The sequence below is a fragment of the Cryptotermes secundus genome, unplaced genomic scaffold (assembly GCF_002891405.2).
Source record: "Cryptotermes secundus unplaced genomic scaffold, Csec_1.0 scaffold524, whole genome shotgun sequence".
Classification (NCBI taxonomy): Eukaryota; Metazoa; Arthropoda; class Insecta; order Blattodea; family Kalotermitidae; genus Cryptotermes; species Cryptotermes secundus.
This window is the reverse complement of record NW_019734969.1, coordinates 58,925-75,759: the sequence shown is the minus strand read 5'-3', so window position 1 is coordinate 75,759 and position 16,835 is coordinate 58,925.

Genomic DNA, 16,835 nt, shown 5'->3' with positions numbered 1-16,835 from the left:
ATAACGGATAAAATTTGCCTCAAGTCTGTAAGTATTACAATTAAAACAGAAGATACAAAACAAGATAAACGATAAAATATAAGAAATGAAATATGTACCATATATCAAGTGTTACACGTATAAGTATTGAATATATTACGGAAATATTAATATATTATAAAATGTTTAAAAATATTTAAAACTATTTACTCGTAGTATGGAAGGTGAAGAAAATAAGCATGCCAACTTAATTCTAAGGATCCAATGCTACAGTGTAGAATTGGGCATGCTATGTCATTTGGAAGTCTTTGTTGTTAGAAGCTTTCTACGTAGTAAGCCCAGTCGTGGAGCCCAGTGACAAGTTTCTGTGATGTACGGGTTGTTAATGTGTGATACATTAGGTGTGCATATTTTACAATTTGTGTCGTTATATGACCATAGAATATAACGTATGCGCTTTGTCTGGGCGTATATATGTTCGGCGTGTTGTACCTGTGCATTGGTTCGCTGTAGAGTCTACACCGAACACATGTACGCCCAGACAATTCTCTGCTCAGAGCAGCCTGCCTCTGGCCCCTAGCCCATATACCCATGCCTCATTTCTTCAGGCTCCACATCAACATTACGCCTGGGTGTGCAAAGTGGTCTCGACCAATCAAGTTTTCTAATCGTGTCATTCGCTCCGTAATGACAGTGTTGAGAATTTCACTTGGGTTAAGTCAACTTACTGACAAAGGGAACATCCAGTGGCTTGGGCGGTGACGTCTCTAACTTTATATCTGGAGGGAGCCGGTTCAAGTCTCGGCTCCGATCGGGTAATGTGACTTCTGGATTCCCATGGCCTTTATTCTCAGTCGGTGAATACCTTCAAACAGGCTATGGCAGCCTACTCCAATATCCCTCGGGATTATAATTTACAATTCTTCTAACATATTTCATTCGACACAACAGAATCGCACAATTTTATGCGGGGCTGTGAAATAATTAACCAACTGACAAAGTAAGACATAATGCCCTTCTGTACATATTTGAAAGAGCGAGTAAAAAGCTTCCTGTCGTGGGAGCAGTACTATTACAACAAATGTACACCAACGGAAAGCGGGATCTTACAGAACACCTTCACCTGAAGCATGAAGGGCTGCTCAGTGGTGAGACACTGCATATTTCAGAGTCAGGATGCACCAACAGCAAAATCACGAGTTTTCTTCAGTCGAAATTTGGGTTAATTTCCTCTAAACAGGAGTACCAGTGTGGGGGAAGCTACAGGGGCATTAAGAAATTAAGTTTATTCATGAAACCGTGGTTGCATGAATATGAATGTGTAAGAATTTCTACGTAAAACTCGTAGCCCATCCGCTTTCATATCAATTTTATTAAACTATCCTTCAAAGACAAGGGAACAGTGCAACATTCATCTGACTAGTGGTTACTGCTGAGTGTTGTATTACTTGTGTGTTGGTTTATTTAACGCCTGATTATTAACTACCAGATCATATAGCGCAGAAAGATATGATCACAACGACTGCATTGGAAAGACATAAAACGAATGGGGGTGGTCTGCTTTAAGGTATTGCTCCAAACTTGCCCGTATAAGCTGAGGAGAACCACGAGAAACCTCAATCACGATGGCCAAACCTGGATCTGACCAATACGAAGTGAAAGTTCCATCACAAACAAAAGTGGTGTATAATATTATTCCATACACACCCCTCATTCGTGTCAACACATGGTACCAAATGAACAAGCACAAGACAGGGTGGTCTCTAGTAGGGCGTTTTCTTTTAAAGTTTGATGAAAATGTGCCAATTAGTTTAAAAACAAAAGGCGCAAGACTTTCTCATATATGACTAACTCAGACCACGTTACCTTGGAAACGAAGCAGACTGTTGCTAGGTATACCACTGTCGGCTACTAAATACCGAACAATAAAATCCGTTCGATCGGTAAGGCCGGTTTCGACAAAATCGACATTTCGTGTTTGGACCTCTAGAGAGCTACCGTTTTATTTTTATTTGTTATCATCCCATAAATCAGTGAAACTGAATCAAAATCGTTACTCGTTATCGAGAAAATAACGATTTGGGAGAGCGGGTCATCTGAAGGGCCCCTATTTAAAATGGCGTTGGAATTGCAGAACGTTACACATTTCGGATTTAAAAACTCAGCTCTACATATACAGGACTGGAATACTCAAGAAACCCTTCATTCAAAGATTATGTGGAATTTATGTTTCTTTTAAAGCTGGTTATTTAAGGATGCTCATAGTACCTAGACTACATAGCGTCGATGACAGCATGTTCACTGAATGTGCAACTGCTGATGTAATGAGAATTGGCAGGGGAAACCGAAGTATGCGGAGACGGCCAGCCCCAGTGTCACTTCGTGCACCATAAATCAACATGACCTGACCTGGGATCGACTACGGGCTACCGCGGTGAGAACCTGGCGACTAAGCGCCTCAGCAGGCCGTACCTTAGTTCAGGATGTCATTCGCCGGCTTCCCATAGCGGCGGCCCGGGTTCGGTCATGGATCATGTCGTGTGTGGTTTGCCTTGGACAAAGTGACACTGGTGCAGGTTTCCCCTGCCAAGTGACATTCCACCAACTTCCCCTCTCTCATACATCATGTCATCTGGGCTGGTACATAAAACTGAATAATTGTGGACTCAAGTCTCACGCCGCCACCTGAGCTCCGGCAAGGCCATTTAAGTTATGACTAGGAACATGTTAATATGCGTACTTACTTCGTCTGTGACCTGGCCTGCTTTGAGCTGAAGCTCCTGCAGTTCTGAGCGAGGAGCGCCATTCTCCGGGGCGGGTGTTACGTTTGTCGGCATCTTGGCGGACTGCAAACCCAAGAGAAGATAAGCCTGTAATTAGTGCATTAATAAATAGTATTCAACTTCCTACTTCGGTACCCACGGTGTAATAAGGGCAAATTGAGATAATTTAAGACAATTTCTTTAAAAATTCTTTACAAAAAAAGTGGATGAGGATAATACTAAAATGAATCTTAAAGAAATAGAATGAAAATATGTGGAACGGTTTCATTTGGCTCAGTTTAGGGATGAGCTGCGAGCCCTTAGGAACACGGCAATGAATCTGCAGGTTCCATGCAAGGCAGGAAATTTCGTGACAAGGTAACACTGTAATTCTCTTGAGACGGGTTCTGCTCCAATCAGTTCATAAAGTTTCTGTCAGGTAAGGTAAGGTAAAGTTGTCCCTGTACTTAACTAAGTAAGCACTACGCCATGAGGGTGTACAAGGGAGTGGACGTATAGGCCAGGTTTTCTTGACCTCGGTACTAGTTGGAGATGAGTGGTCAGCTTCACGCCCCCAGCCACTTTACACCTGGCGTAAGGGCCCCCAGTACCCATTCGATAGGAGGTTGGACCCAACAGCCAATCTGGACTATGTAAGACTAGTAACTGGGGATTTTACAATTTCTATACCAGGACTCCACTGGCAGTCTACATCTCTTCACAAACTGGAGAATTCCTTTATCGAGATAGCCTTGTGGTTGAGTGTATGTTCACATGCAACCAAACGCTGCTTCCTCCTCACAAGCTGACACAATCGCAATGCTGATACTGTTCACGGCAGGGAAATGAAATGTAGCAAGGTGAGAGGGCGCTCAACGGCAACATGTTCAAAAAACCTCACGACAATCCACCGATTGATATATGCACACTTATAAGCTCTGTGCATAAGTCGAGCAGGATACGGAAGCAGGAAAGCATGTGGAGGCTATCCCTACTGAAGGTTCTGACGTTATGCTCAGCTCCTTCAGACAAAAGTTAGGAGAGTGCCTAGATGATACCATGGCCGGGTCCTTCCAAACACCTTAAAACTGTATATGGTTAAGGTCACATGTTTCAGACCTCACTGCAGTAATATATAATATACTTATGATACACATCAGGAAGCACACTATATTCACTCCCCATCCTATCATACCATACAGTGAGTACTGACATTGTCATAAAATGATCCACAACGCTGTACAAAACACATAAATTGCTGCAGTACCGCAGTACTTCACTGGAGTGAAGAAAAACATGCTAAACAAGAACAGATATTAGCTCTGTGACGTAAGTACTTTCATTTCTGTGAACGCAGACAGAAGACAGCCTTCTAAATTACAAACACATACGCACAGTACGGAACTTCAGATGCCTACATCAGGTATTCTTCTCGTTCCCTTAACTTCTTCGATTCATCAACATATAAATTCACAAAGTCGTGTCTACGGTCAGTAATAGGAAGAACTGTGGTAATATGAAACTCCGTTGTCTTCATGAAATCGCATTCTGACCAATGTGAACACAAATGCGCAGACTCACATCTAACTTAACTGACCCAGTGAATGTTTCATTCACGGGCTACAGCATGCGCATGCAATGTGGCGTGGTTCCGGCGGCCATCTAATGTCAGGACAGGGGAGGTTTCTTTTCTATTGGTTTAGTTACATCTAGGAAGTGCTGAAACCGCTATGTAAAAAGGTGACCATGCACCTAGCGCGAAGCGAGGCAAGCACCAATGGCACCAGGTGCGTCCTATTCATTAATGGCTACCTCATATATTGTTCAATGAACGGAATAAACTGTTAACTGGGACTCACTGAAACGGTCATTATCATCAGTCCTCTCAGTTTAGCAGATGTTAACGCTGGACTGTCCATCTTTCTGTCATATGACAAAAGCAATTTTGCTCTGAAGCAGTCAAACCAGTCTCTTCCGCCATGAAAATATGTGGTGAATGTCTGTGCTTCTGAAAGTCGTTTTCAAGAGCGCTGTAATGCTTTCTTCTTGGCAAAACTCAGAATTCTGACGTACGACGTTCCACACGGCTTTCAAACCAAAAACCTACGTTGGTGTTGGTCAAGTCAAACCCTTGCCTGCCACCACTGATCAGAAAGGGTCCTCGATACTGTTCCTTGCAGCTTCCTCAAACCAGTCTTCTTTAAGCCGCGTATGTCGCCTCCACTTCCTCAATTCCTCTTCCATTCACCTCACAGGAGAGCTTCTCGCCCTAATTTCGCTGCTGCTCCTTCTAGAGGCTGGATACCTTCCTCTGAACACAACTGAACCGTTCCTTGAAGTTTATTCGCTAGGACTACTGTTACAGCCTAAGTGTTTCCATGGCAGTTTCCAAAACCTGGTGGTAACGTGAAACAGTAAAATTACCGATCTCCATACTTGTCAGCTAACATGTGTTCTCATGACACTACCCAAGCGTCAATAAAATGCAATGTAAAGTGGCATTTCTACGTCAGTGCCATGCACAATGCAGTCCTTCAGGGGAGATAGTCTGATCCTGAATCCATGTACTATACGACGTACTATGAATACAGTCTCAACTACACACCTTGCAAAGTTTGCAAATTCCAGTGTTCACAAAAACACCAACACAAAAGACGTATAACGCAAGACCTCTGTTATGCTCGAATAAAGGTTTCATGTTGTGGTGTTGGCTATGAGTGTTCGTACTTCCCGTCAGATAATTCCATCAACTTGGGCAGAAAAATTATTATTCCTTGTTTCCTTTACAGATTTCCACAAAGAAAAACATTTCAAATCCGGAAAAGAAACATTTAAAACGAATATCTTCAACGTCTCTCCTACTGGTGCCGGAACAGACTGGGTAACACTAATGGTTCGTATTCGGGAGGTACTAAGTTCAAATACCGGCCTCAAGACCGGCTATTCTGAGCTTCACAGGATTTGCCTCAGACCCACCAATAGGGGCCACGCCTGTGTACTTCATTCAGACTCTGACCTATCATTAGATGCAATAGTCTCAGCTACTGCGAGCACCGTCAAACAAAACGTAACGTGACATAAATTACTGGCTGAATGCTATGAACTGTTCATGTCCAACGCAGCCCAGGTCCTTCAGTTCTTGCACTCATAACAATTTCCTCCAATTCCATACGCTGTCATCGGGCGAGGGTCGAAACAGAGGCCTACACTCGCATTCTCTCAAGTACAGCACCGTAACAATACAACACCAGTACACGGCAGATGCGATTGACAGAAACGCTTTCAATGGCGTCCTCTCACTAATATAACGCGTTGCCGAGCGGCGAATTCATCACACATCATCTGCGCATATTCGAGTGTAGTCTTTTACAAACATTGCAGATACACAGGTCCATGTAAGAGGCAATGAAGTAGCGGAAGGCTAGAGAAAAGAGCTGAATTTGGAGCTTCATAATCTGGAACAGATACGTATTAGCATGTTCATCAAATAGAGGAGGATGATACAGGCCGGACATGTAACATGAGAGATAAGGAGTCATACAAAACTTCGAAAAACAAAACGCATGGGAAGCCTAGGCGTATATGGACCTTAAGGTGTGGAGTGGGCTCACCTGGCTGAGCATGTGATCCAGTTACGGCTATTGTGAGCATGGTAATAACCTTCGAGTTCCATAAAAGGCGTGGAATTTCTTTACTACCTGAACGACTATGAGCTTCTCAAGGACTTGGTTCCATGGAATGACAGGCTGATTAGTCAATAACAAACTGGAAAATAAGTAGCCTAATACGTGGTCCTATTCAGGAATTTGATGTTTTATCTTCTGAACCATAACGCCGTGCAGACCGTTGAAAGTCAATTAACGTTTCGGTGGATCACGTCGTCTCAATCTTCAGAGTCGAAGAATAAATCAAGCAAAAAGAAAACAAACAGCACGATACAAGTAGCAAGTTCTTCGGCCCTGAAGATGGAGCCGATATATTCCTCCGAAACGTCGGTTAACTTTCGAAGGAGTATATATCCCAAAAGGCAGAATTCTTCATGCCCACCTCCGCGAGCACCTCAAATCCTACATGCACAATAATTTGCCTGCACGGACTGAAGAAAACCACGAAAACCATCAGTCAATATAGCAGATTTTAGGACCAAGATTTGAATCCAAGACCTCCCGAACAAGAGGCTTAATCATTAAACATGTGACTGCAACGTTCGGCTTGAAAAGCATATTAAACAAAACAACATACAGTATAGAAACAGAAGAGGGCTGTGTGGCGTTACTGACGGAGACTGACGGAGACTTACTCACCGGGATTCACAGATTTGGTTTGGTGTGTTTTCGTTGCAGCGGACTTTCTTCAGGTAACCAACACCGAACGTGGAATATTCATTTTTGAAATGCCAAAGGCAAAATTTCGTTAATTGTACTTTCGTAAGTATTTTCTTTTTCAAACTACAGCCACTTAAAGAGTTACACCGTAACACAACTCTTTACTGCTACTGATCATAGCCAGTTAATGACAGGTTCCTGAATTCCTGTCCCATTCTGGAACAGACCCATCGCGACCCGGCCAATGTCGCATGCAGTAGCAAGGAAAGGACTTGCATGGTTACATGTTAGGAAAATCAATAGCAGGGCCACAGACCACGATGTAATAAAGCTGCCCGAGCTTTGGCCAGGGTAACACTACTGGAGACACCACACTCCACAAGACAGAAAGTCACAAACCAAGTCAAGTTTAATATTATACCATGTATACGAAGTGACTTCATTTTAAAATATGCATAACACTGCTCAAATCAAAATAGCCTACACAGTCTTGAATGAGAAAATGCGTAATCTACTCCAAAGGAGTATACATGAATGTGTTCAATGAAATTTTTCATGGGGAACGTTAGGTAGCCTCGGACGTTTCTTCACTCGATTGTGACCTTAGAATTAAGTAAAAAAGTTATCAGTATACACACCAAGTTTATTTTCAAAACTTTTACAAATAAGTACACACAAAAATAACTTGAATTAAGAAAATCAAAATATGAGACGTTTTTTGCTATTTCCTCCGGTAGACCAGGACGTGCTCGTACTTTGGGCCAACTGTACAAATGTGTTTATGTGTAAAGTTATTACAGAATGAGCCAGAAATAACCGGAATCAGCAGATGCGTCATGAAACGTAGCGATGACGGTACGTCAGCCAACTGGAACAATGTCCAGCGTTGTGCCCTAAAGAGCCAACATTTATTTAACATGTCATCACCTGTAGTTTTTGTTCTCTCTCTGGTGTATAGTCTTAGAGGTTCTGAAGAAATTCCGTTGATCTCATACTGACCACATGTTACTTGAACAAGTAAGATTCCAGACTACAAACTTAATTTCTGTTCATCATAAAAATCAACTCATAAAGTTGCCCTCTAAACCTGAGACATACAGCTACTTCCTGAAAGCGCCCTGTCACCAAAGTTCACATCGGTGGACTGGAAAACGACGGTAACTTTGTGGAATTTGCCTTCTTCCTGTCACTTGCCAATAGAATGGACCAAAAATGCCTCTGGCCCCACAGATAATTACAGGGGAACTTAATATGTTTATCTGTTTAGAACGATAAGATTTATTTGCCACAATCACTGTTCCCAACATAAGAACACAATCTGAGCTCAACGTCTGGTAAATGCTAGCACACTTTTTACCATTGTCACGCACGCAATGCGTCAATGAATCTTGTGATTCTAAAAACATTATGAACCATTTACTTGCTTTTAACATATATGAATTCAGTGTGAACATAAAGGCATCTGGTTTTTCTCAATTAACTCACTAAACACAGAAGTCTATTTCCCAAAAATAACATCCGACAGATGACCACATTCCGCTGCAGGCACTCGGTAAGTCTCTTCCTGAAGTCGCTCTACTTCTTCCCGAATTCGATGTTTCAAATCCTGAAATGTGTGGGGTGCTGAAGCTTTGAAAACTTGGGATTTCAGATACCCTCCAGAGAAAAATATCACATGTGGAAATATCAGGTGCCCTGGCTGGCCATATGATGTCCCCATATCTGGAGATAACACGGTTAGGAAACAGGTTATTCATAACTGCCATGGAAGCTCGTGCGGTGTGGCATGGAGCCCCATCTTGCTGGAAAAATTTTTCTTCCTTGACTGGAAGACGAGCAAGTGCAGGAGCTAAGAAGCTTTCCAATATGTGACCATAACGTGGTCCAGTCACAGTTACAGCCCTTTCCCATTCATCTTCAAAGAAGTGCGGGCCAACAATTCCAAACGAAGATATAGCGCACCATACCGTGACTTTGGAACTGTGAAGTGGTCTCATAAATTATTTGGGGTCTGCGGCTGACCAATAGAGGAAATTTTGCTTATTAACAAACCCCGATAAACGGAAATGAGCTTCATTGCTCTTCAGTAAGTTGTTAACGACATCATGGTTTTGATTAATTCATTGCAAAAAAAGTCTGGCAGAAATAAACTATGTTTTCATAGTCGTGTTCGTGTAGTGCATGAGTAATTTGAGTTTTATAGGGGTAGAAGTGGAGATCTTTGTGCAAAATCTGCCGAACGCTGGCTTCGGACAGCCCGAGTGTTGTAGCGTGGTGACGCGCAGACCGGCGTGGACTTCGCTCAATGGCTTCTCTCACTGCCGCTACATTCTCGGGTGTACGTACTGTTTTTACGCTACCGCCTTTCTTCTTTAGTGTAGAACCAGTAGCCTCAAAGTTCTGAACTCAGGTCTTGATGGCATGGGCAGAAGGAACAGCACGATTGCGATGAATACCAAACTCTCTTCGAAATTCACGGTGAGCAATCACGGAACTGTCACCGTTTTGTAAAATGTTCTCACAGCAAAAGCACCTTGTGCTCCAGTCCAAGGCTCCATTGTAACTAAACGCTTTGAAGTAGGCTGCTGGGTGGCAGTGGTGGCATCCTCCCCACTCCAACCAATCCAGGAAAAAATACCGCTGCTAAATCGCCCGATTCATTGACACATCTTGTACTTTCCAGTAATTCATATGGTGATTCTTTCATTATAATATTCTGTGATCCTCTGTCCTATTCAAACGTCGAATGGAAAATACAAATATGGTACGATTGCTAGAAATGTCGCAGGAAGTGGCCTGATTTTCAGGTATGAAGAAAGCGCCGCCTGAACACGAAGCAAGAATGGTTACTATCATACAGCGACGGTCGTTAACACTTTTCAGTGGAGTAAAACAAAGTACGTCAAATCCTACACAGTAAAATAAGTTCGTACACTCTGAATTCATGTTTATAACCTCTCAACAAGATATTCACAGACCTTATATCTAATATTTCTTCATTCCTTATAATCACAAATAAAGAAAAAACCGAAGAAAGCAGTCTTCTGGGATTTGGCACCATGTGGTGCCGTGAAAGCCTCAAATCTTACAAAGAAAAAATCCATAATTCGCCAAATGGCTTCGTATACTTTCAAGAACGAAAACGGCATTCACACAAGATACGTATTTTCATTATCACGCAAATGCCGACATCTGCCGCTCCCCCCAGCAAAATCTTCACATGAACACCGCACTGATGATATTAATGACGGTCAGTATTTGTATACTGCCTTCTTAGTCTTGGGTTATACAGCGTCAAAAGCAAGATCACTGCAGACGAATGCGACTCATCTGCCTGACGGGAGTGAGGAGAAAAAAAAACAAAACAAAATCTTATTCAAGAGAGCAGACTTTCTACACGGAAATCTGACTGCTTAATGGTCTGAAAATAAAGCCGGAACAACAGTCACTGTTTGGCCGCGCCATAGCTCAAGCGGTTAGTCGCTGGCTTCCTACCGTGGCGGCCCGGGTTCCATCCAGGGCCTGGTCAAGTGGGATTTGTGGTGAACAAAGTGGCGCTGTGACAGCTTTTCTCCGAGTACTTCGGTTTCCCTGCCAATCTTCATTCACCAATTGCTCCACAATCACCCTCACCTATCATCTGGGGCTGGTACAATAGGCCAGAAGTGGCCGCAATACAAGGGACTTAGTCCCACCCCACTAGCAATAAAAAAAAAGTCACTGTACAGTGACGTTCAGGATTGCAGTGCAATAAGATGTACTACTACTTCTGCAGAATGACAGGACACGCAGACACAATTATATGAAACGCTTCTATCCCTTACAAGACACAATCTGAAAATGAATGGAGCTAGAAGGAAGTCCACTTCTGAGGAATATGTCCGACAGCGAACTTCCAACTTTGGTGTGACTGTTACGGTGCTCCTGACGAGGTGTGGATAATTAAATACTGTCACGATGAATTAAGTCTTCCAGTTAGGCGATACACAGCCCAGCTACAGCGAGTGTTCTACTGTGTCCACAGTTAACTACATCACTACGGGGAGCCTAACTGAGGCACAGAAAACAGACGGAACCAATCTTTTGTCTGCTTACTTTCTGCGCCACAGGACAATCGTCACAGTAGAGGAATATCACTATAGCAGGGAACCTTCCTTGCAGTTTTCGGGTGTTATACAAACGTGCGCTTCACACGAATAACGCTTTCTAATCACAGTCTGTATTAATGCTCCTGGTAACTTTTCAAAATTCTACTAAAATTCACACGAAAAAATCTCTCTCTCTTAGAAACAGCATACAAAATTAAAAGGTAAAGTTGTCCTCGTCCTTAACTAATTAAGCTCTACTCCAATAAGGCGTACGGGGGGAGTGGATGTATAGATCCACGTGTTCTGACCTCGGAATTAATTGCAAATCAATGATCAGCTTCACACCCCGCTCGCTTTACCCTCAAGGAAAAAATCTAAAAATTAAAAGGAAAAATATCTACAAAAGTCAATGATGTAAGCAGTTTAGGTAACACAAGCAGATATTGATAAAATGGATTAATTTTATTTCGGAGTCTATAGGTGGGAACTGCAAGCAAGAATTATTCCAATTTACGCTGAATCTGCACGCACTGACGAAACTGCGCAAACGTTTTAATTGCATAACAATATGGTAAACACCTCGGAGCAACCCCTTTCGAGCACAAGCGTGATGCCAACCTGTAACTCTGAATAGTGTCCTGCTATCCGAGTTTCTGCATCATGGGATACGTCCAGATTATGTGCAAATTTCAAAAGGAAACGGCTAAAATGCTGATCTTGGTGTACAATGCACGGTTCCAAGCAACACTTTACACATAATGCTGTTTTGCAGGAAGTCGAACGTCTGCCTCACCTCTTCTGTCCATCGAAAAATAAAACTTGTGGTATCCACTGAGATTGATGGAACTACGGAAACTGTTCACATATAACGATTCTGGCTTTTGTCCTTAGAGCATTAGTAATCGATGGGCAGGGCATGTAGCACGAATGAGAAAACTATTAAAATGAATCTTAGAGATAAGATACGAAGGTGTGGGTTGGATTCATCTGGCTCAGCATAGGGACCAATGGAAGGCTTTGTGAACACGGTAATGAACCTTCGACTTCCATAAAATGCTGGGAAGTTCTCGAACAGCTGCGCAATTGGCAGCTTCTCAAGAGGGGCTCAGTGAGTGAGCATTAGTAATCAAGAACACGGGATGAGAAAACTAAACTTACTAACGTGGAGGGTCTACTGTATCCCATGTATACCGTATTACTCAGGCCGGGATATTCATGCGAAAGTCAAGTAATCACGGTTTGCCAGGACATTGCAGACTCACTGGATAACGGTGGTAGGATAGACACTACTGTAATAGATTTTGCGAAGGCCTTCGATTTAATTCACCATGAACGGCTGCTTACGAAAATTGCGGCTCAAAAGTGGACTCGAGGGTAGTTATATGGATAAGGGAATTCCTTTCGGGCCGTACACAGAACGTTTGAGTATGAGGGCGATTACCGGAGGAAGTCAGAGTACCGTCAGGAGTACCGCAAGGAAGTGCACTGGCCCCACTGCTGTTCCTCGCGCACGTACACACAGAGAGTTAGAGTACCGGAGGAAGTCAGAGTACCGTCAGGAGTACCGCAAGGAAGTGCACTGGCCCCACTGCTGTTCCTCGCGCACGTACACACAGAGAGTTAGAGTACCGGAGGAAGTCAGAGTACCGTCAGGAGTACCGCAAGGAAGTGCACTGGCCCCACTGCTGTTCCTCGCGCACGTACACACAGAGAGTTAGAGTACCGGAGGAAGTCAGAGTACCGTCAGGAGTACCGCAAGGAAGTGCACTGGCCCCACTGCTGTTCCTCGCGCACGTACACACAGAGAGTTAGAGTACCGGAGGAAGTCAGAGTACCGTCAGGAGTACCGCAAGGAAGTGCACTGGCCCCACTGCTGTTCCTCGCGCACGTACACACAGAGAGTTAGAGTACCGGAGGAAGTCAGAGTACCGTCAGGAGTACCGCAAGGAAGTGCACTGGCCCCACTGCTGTTCCTCGCGCACGTACACACAGAGAGTTAGAGTACCGGAGGAAGTCAGAGTACCGTCAGGAGTACCGCAAGGAAGTGCACTGGCCCCACTGCTGTTCCTCGCGCACGTACACAGAGAGAGTAAGAGTACCGGAGGAAGTCAGAGTACCGTCAGGAGTACCGCAAGGAAGGGCACTAGGTCCACTGCTGTTCCTCGCGTACGTACATAGAGAGAGTAGGAGGGCAATTACCGGAGGAAGTCAGAGTACAGTCAGGAGTACCGCAAGGAAGTGCACTGGGTCCACTGCTGTTCCTCGCGTACGTACACACAGAGAGTTAGAGTAGGGGGCCAATTACCGGAGGAAGTCAGAGTACCGTCAGGAGTACCGCAAGGAAGTGCACTGGCCCCACTGCTGTTCCTCGCGCACGTACACACAGAGAGTTAGAGTACCGGAGGAAGTCAGAGTACCGTCAGGAGTACCGCAAGGAAGTGCACTGGCCCCACTGCTGTTCCTCGCGTACGTACACAGAGAGAGTAAGAGGGCAATTACTGGAGGAAGTGAGAGTACAGTCAGGAGTACCGCAAGGAAGTGCACTGGCTCCCACTGCTGTTCCTCGCGTACGTACACACAGAGGGTTACAGTAGGAGGGCAGTTACCGGAGGAAGTCACAGTAACGTCAGGAGGACCGCAAGGAAGTGCACTGGCCCCACTGCTGTTCCTCGCGTACGTACACAGAGAGAGTAGGAGGGCAATTACCGGAGGAAGTCAGAGTACAGTCAGGAGTACCGCAAGGAAGTGCACTGGGTCCACTGCTGTTGCTCGCGTACGTAAATGTTATTTGGAGAATTACTGAGTCAGCTATTAGACTTTCAGCAGATGAATATATAATATACAGGAAAATTATAAATAATAAAAATATGGAAAATTTACAGATAGATCTCGACGGGCTGGGGAAGTGGGCGGCTGAAAATGCGATGGTAATTAATCCGGCTAAAAACAAAGCAGTTGGTTTCACGAGAGCCCGAGTGACGGAACCACTAAACTATTCGTTACGGGACATAGTAATTTCGGAAGCGAGCAGTTGTACATACTTGGTAATAATTTTACGCAGGGATTTAAGTTGGGCTGATCAAGATAATTACACGGCGAAAAAAGCGCGGAAGGCATTTCATTTTGCAATGCGAATTCTTGAAAAGGGAAATAGCAACACTAAAAGCTTAGCCTACACATCACTAGTCTGTCCGATTCTTGAATATGGGGCGGCGTCCTGGGATCCTTCCCGGAAGGGACAGAAAAATGCGCTAGACCGGGTCCAAAACATGGCGGCTAAATTTGCATATCATACAAATGATACAAATTGGGAAATCTTGACAGAGCGCAGAAAGATAGCTCGCATATGCGCTCTCTTCAAAGCGTACCCGGGAGAACGGGCTTGGAAGTCTATAGGCGACAGATTACAAAGCCCATGCTGAGCAGGGGCGATCATAATAGGAAAATTAGGAGCAGAAAGCAAAAGACATATCGGAAAATATTCCTTTGTAACTAGGACCATCGAGCTTTGGGACCACCTACCTGCAGACACGCCCCTGTAAATCAAGTAGGGTTAGGAAAGTGGTAAATAAGGCGAAGTGAAAGTATAGGGGAAATGACCCGAAAAAAGCAGTGAAGTGAAGTGGGATAAAGGGAAAGTCACGGTGAAATGGGGGCGCATCAGAACCTGACATTACGCATTCCAGTACTATTACTGTTTAGTGTACAGCATACCTATTCTTACATTAATATTAATTTATATAACTGTAGTTGTAATTGTATTTGTTACAGTTTCAACTGCATTTTCATTGTATTTACTGTGTGCTAGTGTGTCCTTTGTTGTTTGTGTAGTTTTGTGTGCTGTGTTTTGTTTGGGTGTGCTGTGTTATTTTGTGTGATGTGTGATTTGTGTGTTATGTCTTAATGTAGTACCACTGCCACCGGGCAAAACCCCATTTGCAGTTTAAATAAATAAAAATATAAAACGAGCATTTTACACATTTTACCCCTCTGAAAAATTGAGGTACATCTTAAATTCGAGGAATGTGCATCTCTTTCATCCACCCCCCCCCTTAAACTCACATTCAAAAACTTGATGCGTCTTGAATTCGAGGGCCCCTTACATTCGAAGTAATAGGGTATATACACTATACACCTAGGGCCAAACAATTTAGCTGAAACGGTAAGACGGCGGACTTGTATTCAAGAAGTTCATGCTTCAAATCTCGACAGTTACCCCTATACTATTGGCATTTATTACCATGAAGGGTGTTAATTTACTATACCTTTGGCTTTTAGTAGGCCTACCTCATAACTTCCTGGAGACAAGCCTTTCCTCGAAAAGTTTACTGTCACCCGCCTGGGTGAAGATATTTTCTGTTGCTAAGATTTCCTGAGGCCGGTCACGGTAGCCGAGCGGTCTAAGGCATGTACTGTCTTCGCTCGCTTGGAAACCAGGATCGTGGGTTCGAATCCCACTCAGGGCATGGATGTCTAGTTTGTGAGTGTGCGTTTATCTGTTTGTATACAGGTAGAGGCCTTGCGACTAGCTGATCACCCGCTCAAAGAGTCCTTCTGAATGTGTAAGATCTAGAAAAACCGAAGTGAACGGAGAAGTTCATGGAGGTAGGCCTAGGCCCACTGGGGCTGTAGTGCTAAGGGGGAAGAAAAAGATTTCCTGAAGATCATTACAGTGCTGGCAAGTACCCGCCATTAGATTCTATACTAAGTTCAACCTATTTCTTACCTTCACAAGGGTTACCTCGAAAGTCCAATTTCATATAATCCCTTACACGCTTAGGTCTCACAGGAGACCCCCTTTCTCAAAGATTCCACCCAAAACACTGTACACATTATTATTATACTATATAATAATATACTATATATACTATATAATAATATTATTATTATATTATTATATATTATGTATTATACACATCTATCAATTTCGCCCAGCACTCGGCCCCCACCCCCACCCATTTCATTTAATTTCCTTAATAACAACAGATTAAGGGACAACTGACGTAGTTGTTAATTACGCAATTTTATCAGACATACAGCGAATGCTAAGCTGTTATTTTGAAACAGATCATGACCGCTTCTTCCTCAGTCCACTAATTACACTCTCATTCGTTTGGACTTTTAACATCTCATTCAGTACACTACTGACACCGATCTCTTCCAAACCGCGTCTGATGCTATCTATCGACTTGGTCTGAATGGTGCTAACCCTACCACGCCTCTTCCTACCTTCGGATGGGCGCCATTGCAAGTTGTGTTTACAGAACTAAGTAACGGAGGAAGGTACGTCGGTTTGCATGAGATACGCAACAAGAAGCTGACTCACCACTTGATGTTAGTTCGCCTTTGTACAACCAACACACATAACATTCTTTAATTAACTGCATGTAAATTACATACAGTTAGTTTCTTCTCTGAATTAATAAATTACTTCACTGAATCTATATTTGTGCACCAGTAGAAAACCGAAATTACCGGCCGTGGGGAGTCGTTGCGCTGACCACGCAACACCCTCTATCCGCTAAAGTTGGCACTAACTTCGCCGACAAGCGGCGGTCGCTCGATTGGTATAGTTCACTGGCGGACTAAAACCACGGAGTTTTGTTTGCACCAGGATTCGGAGCGTGCAGAGATCACATCCGTACATTTCAGAAGATTGTGAAAAAGTGAGACGCTTGGAG